The following is a 13756-nucleotide window of genomic DNA, read 5'->3' as shown; positions in this document are numbered from 1 at the left end:
TGAGAGGATGGATCTGAAGGGCTTTGGGCCCATTCTGATGTGCATCCTGGATTAATAATTTAGAGTTAGCTCTCACTGACTCCTCTTCCCACCATTTAAGCTCACTTTCTGGAAGTCTTTAATAGAAAGTATTTCAGAAGAAAAGTTTGCTCCTGAAAAGGACATGGGAGAAGGTTGTGGTGCCACTGCCTCCACATCCCCAGAAATCCATCTAAAACTAGTTCAGGTACATGGCTCCCTGGAAAGTCAACATCATTTCCAATCCCAATGGGTTAAGATTGGACCAGAGCCTACACTGTGTGTAGGAAAACCTCTCTCCATTTTAATCAATCATGTTCCTTTAACCACTACATGCCTACGGCTATCGTGACACATCTTCCAAAGATCAGGTTTACATGATCCCACAAGTCTGTATCCATGTTCTTTCTAAACCTTCCTCTTATGGGTCCCTTCATAGTTGCTTTGGCTCTTCTCAGGGACATGTGCCTTTTATACATTTATTATTTGGCCTGTTTCTATACTAGCTCTAAAATGGTAAGGAAGTTTTCACTGTCACATAATTTACTCTTTCCACCATTTTCAATTTAAACAGTATATACAGGAAATCCAGGAAGCTAGATGACCATCTGCTGGAGGTACACATAAACTTCACATTGAATGACCCATTGTAGTTGATTTTTCCAGAATTGGGTTTTTTTGGTAAATCCAAAAAACTTTCATGTTTTACAAAGAAAGAAGTTTAGAATTTTTGTTTCTCTGCTTTTAGTATCACATTTCTTTCTTTCTCTCATTTCTTTAAGTTTGTGATCACCTTTGTCTGAAATGTGTAAGTTTAAATAAAGTAAAGCTCTATGTGCCTTAAGACAATGAAACCAAAAGTGCCTGTAAGAGATCATGGGCATATTTCTGCCTTATTTCTGCTGTGATAACAGAGAGGGCATCTAGCTGAATTTAACCTCTGTAGCAGGTCATAGCTGTCTCACCCTCCCTTTCTTCACCTCCCTGCCCCTTTCAATGTCCTGTACTCTATCAGCTTACCACCATGTTCACACCTTGCTTCTGCTTCTCCCTCTTTTCCCAAATCCCATCCCATGTTTTCATTCATTTTCTAGCGTTAAACTATTTACAATTTTAACTATTTACAAATTTTACTATTTACAATTTTACTTTTTTTTTTACTATTTAATCACTGTTTAACACTTTTTATATATTTGTCTTTTTCCTGTTATTTCAAGAATTTGCTAATATCAAATCATTCAGGCTAAAGTTTTAATATGTTATTTTAGCGAGACTTCTACCACTTGTAGACCTTCAAGGGAGTTCTAGAGATTAATTTAACTCAAAGGGATGAATTTCTAATTGTGAAAATGACTAATAATGTGTCATCATGGTGACAGAATTATTTTGGAAGTGGCAGGAGGCCCTTGGCAATCCAACTGCACAATCATACACAGTATGTGACCACTTGTCCAAATGAAACATAAATCCTGCCTTCCATTTTTTCTGCTCTTCAAGACCTTTAGGGAGAAAGACCTCCCTGAGAGAATACACTGAGGGAATTCTCTACACTTATTCTGACCTGTGCAAATGAGTATCTAACAAAAGCTTCAATTTCTTTAATAATAGGTGTTCTAAAATAGAAAGTGGCTTTGTTATTCTGAGGGTAATTGTCTATCATGCACTCCTTGAAAGTCAGTCTAGATAAACTTTGAGATCACAGACCAGACACTTTTGCAGGGAGGGTTAACAAAATGCACCATGGAGTCAAGGAGATGTTGAACTTGCAACCTAATTCTTAATATTCTGTGACAAGTCTTGGTTTCTACATAAGACATGAGAACATCACAAGGTAGAATGAGGATTAAAGGTGAAAAAATATCTGACATTTAAGTGCCTTATTGGCCGTAAATCCTGGCATAGTTAAAGAACAGCTTCACCATCTTTGCATGTTACTTGATTTTGCACACTGTTGTCTTATCCAGCTCCTCAGAATTAAAGAAATAAGCAAATCCCAATTCTACTAATCTAAAAATTGAAGATCTCTTCCCATTTAGTTTACACTTTCAAAACAAAACAAAAACTCCTCCCACAAGAAACTAAAAAAATGTTTTTATGAATTTCTGGTATTAATCAGTACTATGATGCTGTGGGCCTGGGGCCTAAAAGATTTTAGGACAAGCAAGGGAAGTGGAAAAGAGGCATGGTAGGGCAGAAGAAGGAAGAAAGCTGGATCTAGGCTGGTTTTGAGGATAATTGGCACAAGTTATAGCAACCTTCTCCTGACAGTAGAGTTGCAGATCCAGCTCTCACAAGCCCCACACTGCACATGAATATGGAACCCTCCACCACCAACATCCCAATCTGAAACAAACGTGCCATTGGCAGCAGATAAGAGGAAATGTCAGGGGAAACCTTGACATATCTTGCCCTAGGACTGAATTTCACCTGGCAGACCCATGTTTCCAAAATCTTCTGTTCCTTTCTTCCCCTACAGTTAAATTAACTCCAAAATTCTACTTCTTGGGACCCGTTGCAAAGCTCCAGATTTCATGTTTTCTTTCTACACAAATTAAAACTACACAGTATATCCTTCAATAGCACTCTTCTTTAATCAATTCTTGCTGAGAATGCTGTGCTCCACTCCAGTGTGAGGGAGCATCTGGCATACCACTAGTATGAACTACCAGCCCAGAATGAGTGCTCTAATCTGTAACTGTCCTTCTTCAGGTGTTTCTGCTATAACTCACCCTCTGCCCTCTTTGGCAATCTAAGCAGCATTCTGATTATCACATTGGTCATAAAGGCATCTTCTCTAAGATAATAATCCATTTCCATTTGATAACTTCCAAATCAGTTTATTGGGAATATCATAGAAAGAGTAAACTTAATGAATGACCTTTCTGAGAAATAATGTCAGAACTCAATTTCTGCCTCCTCTCCCTACCCAAAATCTCATGACAGAAGGATCTTAATATAACCAGAGTTCCTTTAAGTTTTATTAGGTAATAAAAAATGATATGTGCATGTCTTATTTTCTCTAGGACTTGCAATGTCACAGAAGATTTTGATCAGTGATGTTTAGACCTCTAAAAGAAAGCTACTCAAATTCATTTCAGGGGTACCTGGGTGGTTCTGCCTTCGGCCAGTCACAATCCCAGGGTCCTGGGATCAAGCCCTTCATTGGGCTCCCTGCTCAGTGGAGATCCTGCTTCTCCTTCTGCCTCTGCTCCTCACCCCCCTCCACTCTCTCTCAAATAAATAAAATCTTTTTTAAAAAGTCATTTCAAAAGAGTGTTAGAAAATACCACAGAAACTTAATTTTTGGATTTAGATGGCTTTTTTTTTTTTAAGCAATTCCGTGAATTAGAAATCATCCAATCAACAAAACAAAAGAGCTGTGAAGAACAATACGAAGCTACAGTTTTATAGCCCAAGGTTAGCATGAACAAAAGTTATGCCAGGCAAACATGAATTGGCTGATGCAGGGTTGCTTTCCTTATTTGCATAACAAGGAACTTGACTAGGTTAGGTAACAGCTGAGGAGGCAAATTCCAAGTGGCTGGGTTTTGGTTTCCTTACATAGGCCGCTGGTTCTGGTTTGCTTACATAGGCTGCTAAGGTACTAGAACCTAAATAATTTAGTTTTAGTCAGCTTAGACTACTATTACAAAGTACCATAGACTGGGTGGCTTAGGAACAATTTAAATGTACTTCTCATAGTCCTGGAGGCTGGCTGTCCGAGATCAGGATTCCAGTACGGTCTGGTTCTGGTGAGAGCGCCCCTCCATGTTATAAATTGCTGACTTCTTCCTTGTATTTTCATGGTACAAAGAGGGCTGTCTAGGTTTCCTTTCATAAGGTCATTAATCCCCCTCATGCGGGTGAATCACCACCCAAAGTCTCCCGCTCGTAATACCATCTTATTGGAAGTTACAATTTCAACATTATAAATGGGGAGTGGAGAGGACACACTCAGTCCATTGCAAGCACCTATGAAACTGAATAACATAACCACAACCTAGACAGTGCTTAATGTATAACAGTCATTTAATAAATTCTTGGAAAATTAAGTTGCTGGGTGTCAGTTGGGAGCTCTCTAAAATCATCTGCCCCAGTATTTAACATGAAGTCAGGTATCCATGATAGGGTATTCACAGTAAAAGAGAAGTTCCACCAAAATACATGAAAAAGCATGTTCCTTCCAGGGAAGTATTCAAATTTCTTCACAAGATTCAACCAAATTGATTTATTTAATCAGTAAAACAGATCTAGACTCTTATTTTATTTTTATTTATTCATGATAGACACAGACACAGAGAGGCAGAGACACAGGCAGAGGGAAAAGCAGGCTCCACGCAGGGAGACCGACGCGGGACTCGATCCCGCCTCCCCAGGATCACACCCTGGGTCAAAGGCTGGCGCCAAACCACTGAGCCACCCAGGGATCCCCAGTAAAACAGATCTAAATGCACCTTGAGCATTTGAATCTTGAAGGACAGGGAATAACTAGATAACTCAGCTCCCCCATCCACTCCTTAACAAAATAATAGTCCAAGGCCCTGCTAGTGCCTTGTGCTGAGATAAACTGGCAGCTCAATGACTGATCTGGACATAGATGTAATTTATTTGGCCAGATCAGTGTATAGATTTTTATGAGCTAGAATTTAAAAATTAGGAGAGTTCACATAATATCTATAGTTCTAAATTCTGCTTAAAAATCATAAGCTCTGGAAATACTAGGCCACCTTCCTATATGACAATAATTGGCTGGACCTAGTACAGGCCACCCTCTGGAGCAGAGGCCAGTACTCTTGAGGGCTGTACTCTACCCCCACCTTATCTGCTTGGCCCATGTTGGCATGAGAGTTTCTGACTGAGCTGTAAATCAATAATAAATATATTTAACATTTATTGATTTTTCAGGTATTCTTTAAGATTTATTTGTGTTTTATGTGAGAGAGAGAGTAGGCAAGCCCTGGGTGGGGGCAGCATGAGGAGGGGTAGAGGGAGAGGGAGAGAGAGAATCCCAAGCCCCATGCAGAGCTTGGTCCTACCACCTGAGATCATGAGCCCAGCTGAAACCAAGAGGAGACTGCTCAACAAACTGAGCCACCCAGGTGCTCCTCAGGTGTTCTTTAAAGGTTATACTAAACCTGAAGAAAATCTTTGCAGAAAAAAATGGAAAGACTTTCTTGCCTTGTATAATTAAAAAGAAGAAAAGATCCCTAAGAAAGTGAAAGGTTATTAAAGGCTTCTTTATTATTCCTTCTTTATTCCAAATTCACATTGGAGGAAGAGGAGGGCTCATATTAAGACCTGAGAACCAAAAGGATAAAGTTGACCATAGGGCTGAACATAACCAGAAATTCCAGCCAGGAGGTGGTACAGCCACCCTGTATAAGAACAACTCTATTCCTGAATGGGGCAAGGCGGTGAGATGAAACCAAACCAGTCTGATGAGAAACTAAACACATTTTTGTTTCTAAGGTGTATCCCATAATCAGATTGCTTTATAAAGCAATGCACAGCAACAACAACAAAATCCTATCAGTCTTAGAGACAGTCTGAAGTCAACTTGTTCCCGATGCATGAAAACACTGCATGAAAAACTAGCCCGGCAGAGACCCCTGGCAGATGCAAGCCGGCAGGCAATATGCTATCTAAAAGACCAAGGTAATTAAAACAATCTCCAGAAGATGAAGGAGTCTTATTCACTAGGAAATAAGGTAGACTGTCAGCAATTAAGCAAATCAGGACAAGAGAGGAAAAAGTGATCAGAGAGAAAGCCCTTTCACAATTAATATCAGCCTTTAACAATGCCACAGCCCACAGCAATCTCGCTTTCCATGGCTTGTAAATCCTATGTTTAAATTGCAAGTCACAAATAACATTTGAAATTGCTTCACTGTCCGAAAAACAGTCAAAAAGAGCACAGTTAAAAGGACCCTTGGAGATCACCTAGATTAGAAATCCTCATTTTACAGATGAGGAAACTGAGTCTCAGAAGGTAACTGTTGGCTGTCCACAGCTAGCCAGCTGCTCAGAGTCAGCTAAACACAGAGCTGAGATGAGTGCTGCCTTCCTTCCCTCCTGCCGCCACAGCCTTCCCATTTCTGAAACAACGCACAGCATGTCACTCAAGGAAATAGGAAATTCTCTGATGCTTTGAATAAAAAATAATATCTCTTTAGAAAAGAAACTCTAAGTAAGAGAAATAGGAGATGGAATGGGCCTACTGTTTCTTATTAATTGATAAGGATTCTTCTGAAAAATGCATGTCATTTGTAACTCTCATCTTCCACTATGCTACTCTTTACCTCAGAGTAGAAAATATTTCAAATATTTAACAAATGAAGCTAATTATTCAAAAATAGCTGAATCTCTAATATAATACCTAAGAGAATTCATTTTTTGAACATTTCTTCATTTCCAATGTAAATCCCTGGAAGATAAAACAGCAGACATGTTTGGAGAAAGAAGAAAACCCTACCTTTATTTTCAGGCCTGCACTTGACTCAAGAAATAGGTTAATTATTAAGTTAGTTTCATTTTTAAAAAGCAAATGTAATCATTCCTTCTTTATTCCAAATGTATGCTTTACTTAGGAGTAGAGATGTCATTCTATTTGAAGAACTGTTTGCTTGAGTTCAGAATTACCCCAGGGCAATGTATTATTGATAAATCCATTTTCTTATATAATCATCACTTCACATTTACAGAATTTCATAGAATTCCATCTCTAACCTTCATATGGTTTTTCTAGGCAAGGGTGCTATGGTCCACGTTGCTCAGAGAAAATAATCCTATTCTGCTAGGTTACTAACTTTTGTATTCGAAGCCTTAGAATAGTTTGACAAGACTTTCTCACAGAAAACACACAATTCAGGTTACTTGTAGCTATAAGGCCTGCAACATTTTAAGATTCATATGCTTATCTGCATATATTTACATGTATTTAAAGCACCTCCATTCAAAAGTATAAAGGTCCACTTTATAGAGATGAATATGGAGGCTATGACTGAGTGACAACACAAAGGCTTATTTAAACATTACTGGTCTCTGCATTCATTTATTTTCTGATGACAGAGGGGTCAGCTAAGGAACTTTATCTCTAATATGCTTCACTAAAGCAGTATTGTGCTTTTTTTCTTTCTTTTTTATTGTTGAGGGCTGGTTGGTCGGTTTGGGGCTTGTTTTTGCTTTTTTGTTGTGTATTTGGCATTTATTTGTGCAATGGGAGGGAAAAAAAAAACATGCCAGTTAACATGAGGTGAGAAAAATGCATGGTGTACTATAGCAGGATACTTGGGAATCTCTCAAGTGTTTGAATAAACACATACCACACCAATTAAAAAAAAAAAAAAGAGCTAGTTTAGCAAAAAGACAAACATAGTGCTCTGAGGCTGTCCAATGGGCAGGCATGTCCAAGTGCATTCCGGGAGCCTGGGACCGCACTAACACTTCCTTCCAGCCTAATGGGCTCTGAGCCCCATCCTTTGTCTGCTGATTAACTGCTCTGTTCATTGACCAAACCACTAATTGCATGTTCCTTATAGTTACCCTCCATTACTGTAAGAATTAATGAGACACAATTACAGCTCCCAGAAATCTCAGGCCTAGCCAACTACACAGCACTCCAAGTGAATTAGAACTCTTGAAGAGAAAAGAGGAAAAAAAACTAGTCAATTGTTCACAGGAAGCAGAATGTTTTTTTGTTTAAAAATTTGTATTTATTTGAAGTTGTTTCATAATTAGGCCCAGGGGGTGGAGGTAAGAGGAAAGAGAGAAAGGGTGGATAAAGGACTTGGGAAATCATGAACTTTCACTGAGAAATCATGGTAAATGCAAAGAAATATGTAATTCAGACGTAAGAAAAACTTAGATGTAAGAAAAATAAACACAATCAATGCTGCAAATTGTACATAAAACCAGTAAGAGATCAGCTACTTAAGTAGAGCATACAGTACATAGAAACACACTGTAAGAACATCCTCTTAGTTCCATCCTACACACAAATAATATTTTGTCCAACATTTTGCCCAAAATTCTGAGTTGTATTAATATTCCTCAACTCATGGAATCTTATGTTTGTTAGACTCCATGGCTCATTTGCCAAGTTTTGTGAAAAAATTCCAAGTGGCCTAAGAGGGGATGATGGCTTGTAATATAGTGGAGGGAAAAAGAAGTAATTTGGCCTTTACCAAATTTTTTCAAATAAAAAAAATTGATTCTGAGCATGGAAATAATTCCGGGATACTTTAAACTGCAATTATTCTAAGACTCCTTATAGGTTTTACTGATCTTGGTTTTTTTCTTTTTTTATATAATGACTTGTTCTCAAAGGTTACTTTATCACCAGTCTGATAAAAAGTACTAATATTTTAATCCAATGTTTCCCCAAATAAGGATATATTTGTATATTGACATATATAAATATGTTCACCTCAAATGAATTATTGCTGCCCTCTCAAAGGTGGTTTGTGTGTCCACACAGCCCGTCCATCCCATCAGGGCTGTGTCTACCTACACATTTCCTTCCTCCTTTGTAGAATTCCCTCACCCTCCCCTGCCTCTCAAATCTTATCCGTTCTTCAAGGCCAGCTTCTTTATACCTACCTCCCAACCCCATCCTCCCGTCAAAAGAAATTTACTCTCTCCTTTGACATTCAAGGCACATATTGCTTGTACCAACTTGTACCAAACATTTGTCACTTAATCATATGCAGTATCAACTTTTCTGCAAATAAATGCCTGGGTCTCTGTCTAAACAGTAAATTCTTTAAAGAAAGGAGAGAAAACTTTTCCCCCTCCCTCCTCTACTGCTACCCTCCATCCCAAGGGTCATTTAGTGTTGCCTTATTTGAGAACTTAATAAATATCTTAGGAATGAACAAAGCCATGAACAAATGAATCAGTTCAAAAAAAGGTACTTGGAGTGCAAAAGTACATGATAAGAAACAGGAATGACTCAACATGCCAAGAGGTCTATGAACAGATGTAGAGAAAGGTGGCTGAGGGTTAGGGGCCCAATGTCTTCCTCAGATCCTTTTTATTTGAATATGCTTCAGTGGGAAGGGGCTTTTGAATAACTTTGAGGGAGGAGAAGGTTACTCTGGAGTTCTAAAAGTATAAGAGCTCATTATAGGGAGGGGAAATGATCAAATGAATGGATTAGTGGGGCAATCAGAATTGTTGTGAGATGAGACATAAGAACTGGGGAAGAGACTGGGAGTAAAAATATTGGGTATTAATATGGATATAAAGAGAGTGGCCCATACAAACATCCAAGGAGAATGTTCATCTTAGTATGTAAATTAAGAACAAATGAGGTGGAAGCAATGAAGTGGAGACAGGAAAGTGAGCCCACAGTATGTAGTTTCCTTGCTCTTTAGGAAAGGATTGAGGAGGATATTGTGAGAAGAAAGGAGTACACAGTTGCAAGTGAAGATGAGCACAAAAGGAGAAATAGAACAAGCAGCCTTAGCTCCTCAGGGCAAGGAAAGACAGACTCCCTATACACTGGAACTTCTACCGGTTTCAATTAGCTTTCAAACAATTGCAGCTAATGGTTATCAGTACTGGAACCACATTCAGAAACTGAAATAAGGCTAGCTAAGAGGATAGGCTACCTCGGTTTTCCTCTCAAAACGCTAATATGTCAATAGGTATTCAATCTGGACAGGAAGTAATAATCTTAAATAAATCTGGAATTTAAAAGAATTCCAGTGTGGGGAGGGGAGACACGAAATACATACATTTATTCCTGACAAGCACATTGAAAAGTACAGCCTTAGGGACAAGCACATACAGAAAGAGGATAAAGAATTTTGAAGACAGAAGTGACCCAACTACATAAGCCCAACATCCAGGTTGTTTTGGTAGTCTAAAGACTGTCACACTAAATTTTTACTGTATACGCCCAGATGTTCAGTATGTTGTCAACACCATCAGAAGTAAGATTTCATAACTTTGGGGATGCTGTATTGGTATTATTTAAATTATCAGATAAATAAAGCTTTATCTAGTTATGGTTTTCAACGGGACTCATCAGCTACAGGCATCTTATAGGATAGAGGCAACCAAAACCAGAACAAGACGAATTCCATCACCTTGTCTACTCAATTTAAGTCACCTAACTTCATCAGTAAAGTACTCAGCTAGAAATTGCATCCATTGGGATCCCTTGGTGGCGCAACGGTTTGGCGCCTGCCTTTGGCCCAGGGCGCAATCCTGGAGACCCGGGATCGAATCCCACATCGGGCTCCCGGTGCATGGAGCCTGCTTCTCCCTCTGCCTGTGTCTCTGCCTCTCTCTCTGTGTGTGACTATCATAAATTTAAAAAATTAAAAAAAATTAAGAAAAAAGAGAAATTGCATCCATTAATACAGTGCTTCAATTACAAACAAGCAGGTCAAAAAATGCTCGACCTTACTAATAGTATTATTACATATATATGTAAGTATATTTGTTCTTATACGTGAAGTTTAAAAACCAATAAGAACTTTTTAAACATTTAATTGATTCTAGAAGATGGACAATGACCAGGGTTCACTAACAAACTGGTAAACAGAAGTTCAAATTGGTACAAGCCTTTTGGAGGGTAATCTGTCACTAGTTATTAAAATTGAAAATATGCATATCCTTTAACTCAGCAATTTTACCTACAGAATTTTTCCTAATGAAATTCTCTCACAAGTACACAAAGATATTCTTTTCAGCATTATTTCTAACTGTGGAAAAATTAGAAACAGTGCAGTTATTCAACAATAAGCAATTGGTAAAATAAACTATGGCAAACTATAAACAATGAGATAAGATGCAGTGCATTTTTTAATGAACTTATAATCTATATAGGCTAACCAAAAAAATGTACTAAATATGGTTAGTGAAAAAGTTAGTGCCAGAATGTATTTATGATATATTAATATGCATAGTAGTATAGTAACTACTACAACATATAGTGACAAAATTTGGAAGAATACACATAAGTTATGAAGGTGTGGTGAGTGGCAGAAAAAAGATTACAAGAGCCTATTCATTTTGATGCTACACATTTCTGTGCTCTTTTGAATTTTATTATAACAAGAATATATTACTTGTGTAATCAGAGAAAAAAACTACAATATAAAGAGTAAGTGCTCTAACTCTTTTGAAGTTTCTTCCCAGTCAAGGTCAGCAATTCTACTACATGTGAATTTTGCCTTCCTGAGCAGCATACTAAACAACGTTGCAAGCACACCCAAATGAGTTGGTCAGACACCTTCTCAAACTCTCCAGATTTTAATCAGCTTATTTCCACATCTACCATCAGTCAGTTCCATCATACTATATATTCAAAAAAAGTTCAGAGGAGACTTGTAGCTATACTGAAAGAAAATGGGAATAATTTTAGAATTTTTAAATTAACATTGCTCATGTAACTTAGACTCTTTTTAAATAACATACTTAGATTTTAATGTATTTCAGTGGCACAGATCTGTTTTTATATTTTAAAATATCGTAGTAAAGCCACTTTGTGAGGTTAATTTAAACATATATATAAATATCAGTGCATGAATACGAATATATAAGCAAATCCACACCTAACTAGACTCTCCATAATGGAATCAAATGTCAGCTTTAAAACATGTTGTTAATTTTCCAAAACTGTCACTTGGCCTCCTCCCCACCACAGAGCAATGTGCAGTTTCATGCAATATTTTGTCTATTTGTTCTTATGTATGAATATGTAAACCTAGTGACTTCCAGTTTCTGGTCTAACAAGTGAAGAACTAAAAAGTTGCCACTGCAACTTAACAAGTTAAAAGCTGACCAAACTAAAAAGTCAATTCCCGGAGAGGGGCAAGACTGCGGAAGAGTGGGGTCCCCAAGTCACCTGTCCCCACCAAATTACCTAGAAAACCTTCAAATTATCCTGAAAATCTATGAATTTGGCCTGAGATTTAAAGAGAGACCAGCTGGAATGCTACAGTGAGGAGAGTTCGGCTTCTATCAAGGTAGGAAGACGGGGAAAAAGAAAGAAAGAAACAAAAGGCCTCCAAGGGGGAGGGGCCCCGCGAGGAGCCGGGCTGAGGCCGGGGCGAGTGTCCCCAGGACAGGAGAGCCCCGTCCCGGAGGGGCAGGAGCTGCACCGACCTTCCCGGGCGGAAAGGGGCTCGCAGGGAGGTGGAGCAGGACCCAGGAGGGCGGGGATGCCCTCGGGCTCCCGGGGACAGTAACAGACACCTGCGCCCCGGGGGAGTGCGCCGAGCTCCCTAAGGGCTGCAGCGCGCACGGGGGACCCGGAGCAGCTCGGGGGGCTCGGGGGTGGCTCCGCGGAGGGGGCTGCGGGGCGGGAGCAGCTCAGGGGGCTCGGGGGCGGCTCCGCGGAGGGGGCTGCGGGGCGCGAGCAGCTCGGGGGGGGGGGGGGCTCGGGGGCGGCTCCAGCAGAGGAAGAGGCTCCGTGCGGAGGGGGCTACGCGGCTCCAAACTAGAAGTCCCAACGACGAGGGTTAACGAGGTGGAAGAACGAGTGAGTGACATAGAAGACAAGTTGATGGCAAAGAGGGAAACTGAGGAAAAAAGAGACAAACAATTAAAAGACCATGAAGATAGATTAAGGGAAATAAACGACAGCCTGAGGAAGAAAAACCTACGTTTAATTGGGGTTCCCGAGGGCGCCGAAAGGGACAGAGGGCCAGAATATGTATTTGAACAAATTCTAGCTGAAAACTTTCCTAATCTGGGAAGGGAAACAGGCATTCAGATGCAGGAAATAGAGAGATCCCCCCTAAAATCAATAAAAACCATTCAACACCTCGACATCTAATAGTTAAGCTTGCAAATTCCAAAGATAAAGAGAAGATCCTTAAAGCAGCAAGAGACAAGAAATCCCTGACTTTTTTGGGGAGGAGTATTAGGGGAACAGCAGACCTCTCCACAGAGACCTGGCAGGCCAGAAAGGGCTGGCAGGATATATTCAGGGTCCTAAATGAGAAGAACATGCAACCAAGAATACTTTATCCAGCAAGGCTCTCATTCAAAATGGAAGGAGAGATAAAGAGCTTCCAAGACAGGCAGGAACTGAAAGAATATGTGACCTCCAAACCAGCTCTGCAAGAAATTTTATGGGGGCTCTTAAAATTCCCCTTTAAGAAGAAGTTCAGTGGAACAATCCACAAAAACAAGGACTGAATAGATATCATGATGACACTAAACTCATATCTCTCAAAAGTGACTCTGAACGTGAATGGGCTTAATGACCCCATCAAAAGGCTCAGGGTTTCAGACTGGATAAAAAAGCAGGACCCATCTATTTGCTGTCTACAAGAGACTCATTTGAGACAGAAGGACACCTACAGCCTGAAAATAAAAGGTTGGAGAACCATTTACCATTCAAATGGTCCTCAAAAGAAAGCAGGGGTAGCCATCCTTATAGCAAATAAACTAAAATTTACCCCGAAGACTGTAGTGAGAGATGAAGAGGGACCCTATATCATACTTAAAGGATCTAGCCAACAAGAGGACTTAACAATCCTCACTATATATGCCCCGAATGTGGGAGCTCCCAAATATTTAAATCAATTAATAACCAAAGTGAAGAAGTACTTAGATAATAATATACTTGGTGACTTCAATCTAGCTCTTTCTATACTCGATAGGTCTTCTAAGCACAACATCTCCAAAGAAACGAGAGCTTTAAATGATACACTGGACCAGATGGATTTCACAGATATTTACAGAACTTTACATCCAAACTCAACTGAATACACATTCT

General features: G+C 39.5%; 1 long non-coding RNA gene across 16 annotated transcripts in view; it reads right to left on the bottom strand.

The window, feature by feature from the left end:
- LOC140633163 (uncharacterized) overlaps positions 1–13756 on the bottom strand; it is a 241411-nt gene that overhangs the window by 214171 nt on the left and 13484 nt on the right. The gene's annotated exons all lie outside the window — the stretch shown is intronic.

This window comes from Canis lupus, chromosome 5 (genome assembly GCF_048164855.1).
Source record: "Canis lupus baileyi chromosome 5, mCanLup2.hap1, whole genome shotgun sequence".
Lineage (NCBI taxonomy): Eukaryota > Metazoa > Chordata > Mammalia > Carnivora > Canidae > Canis > Canis lupus.
Note: the sequence above shows the minus strand (reverse complement) of the source record. Positions and strands in the feature narration are given on the sequence as shown.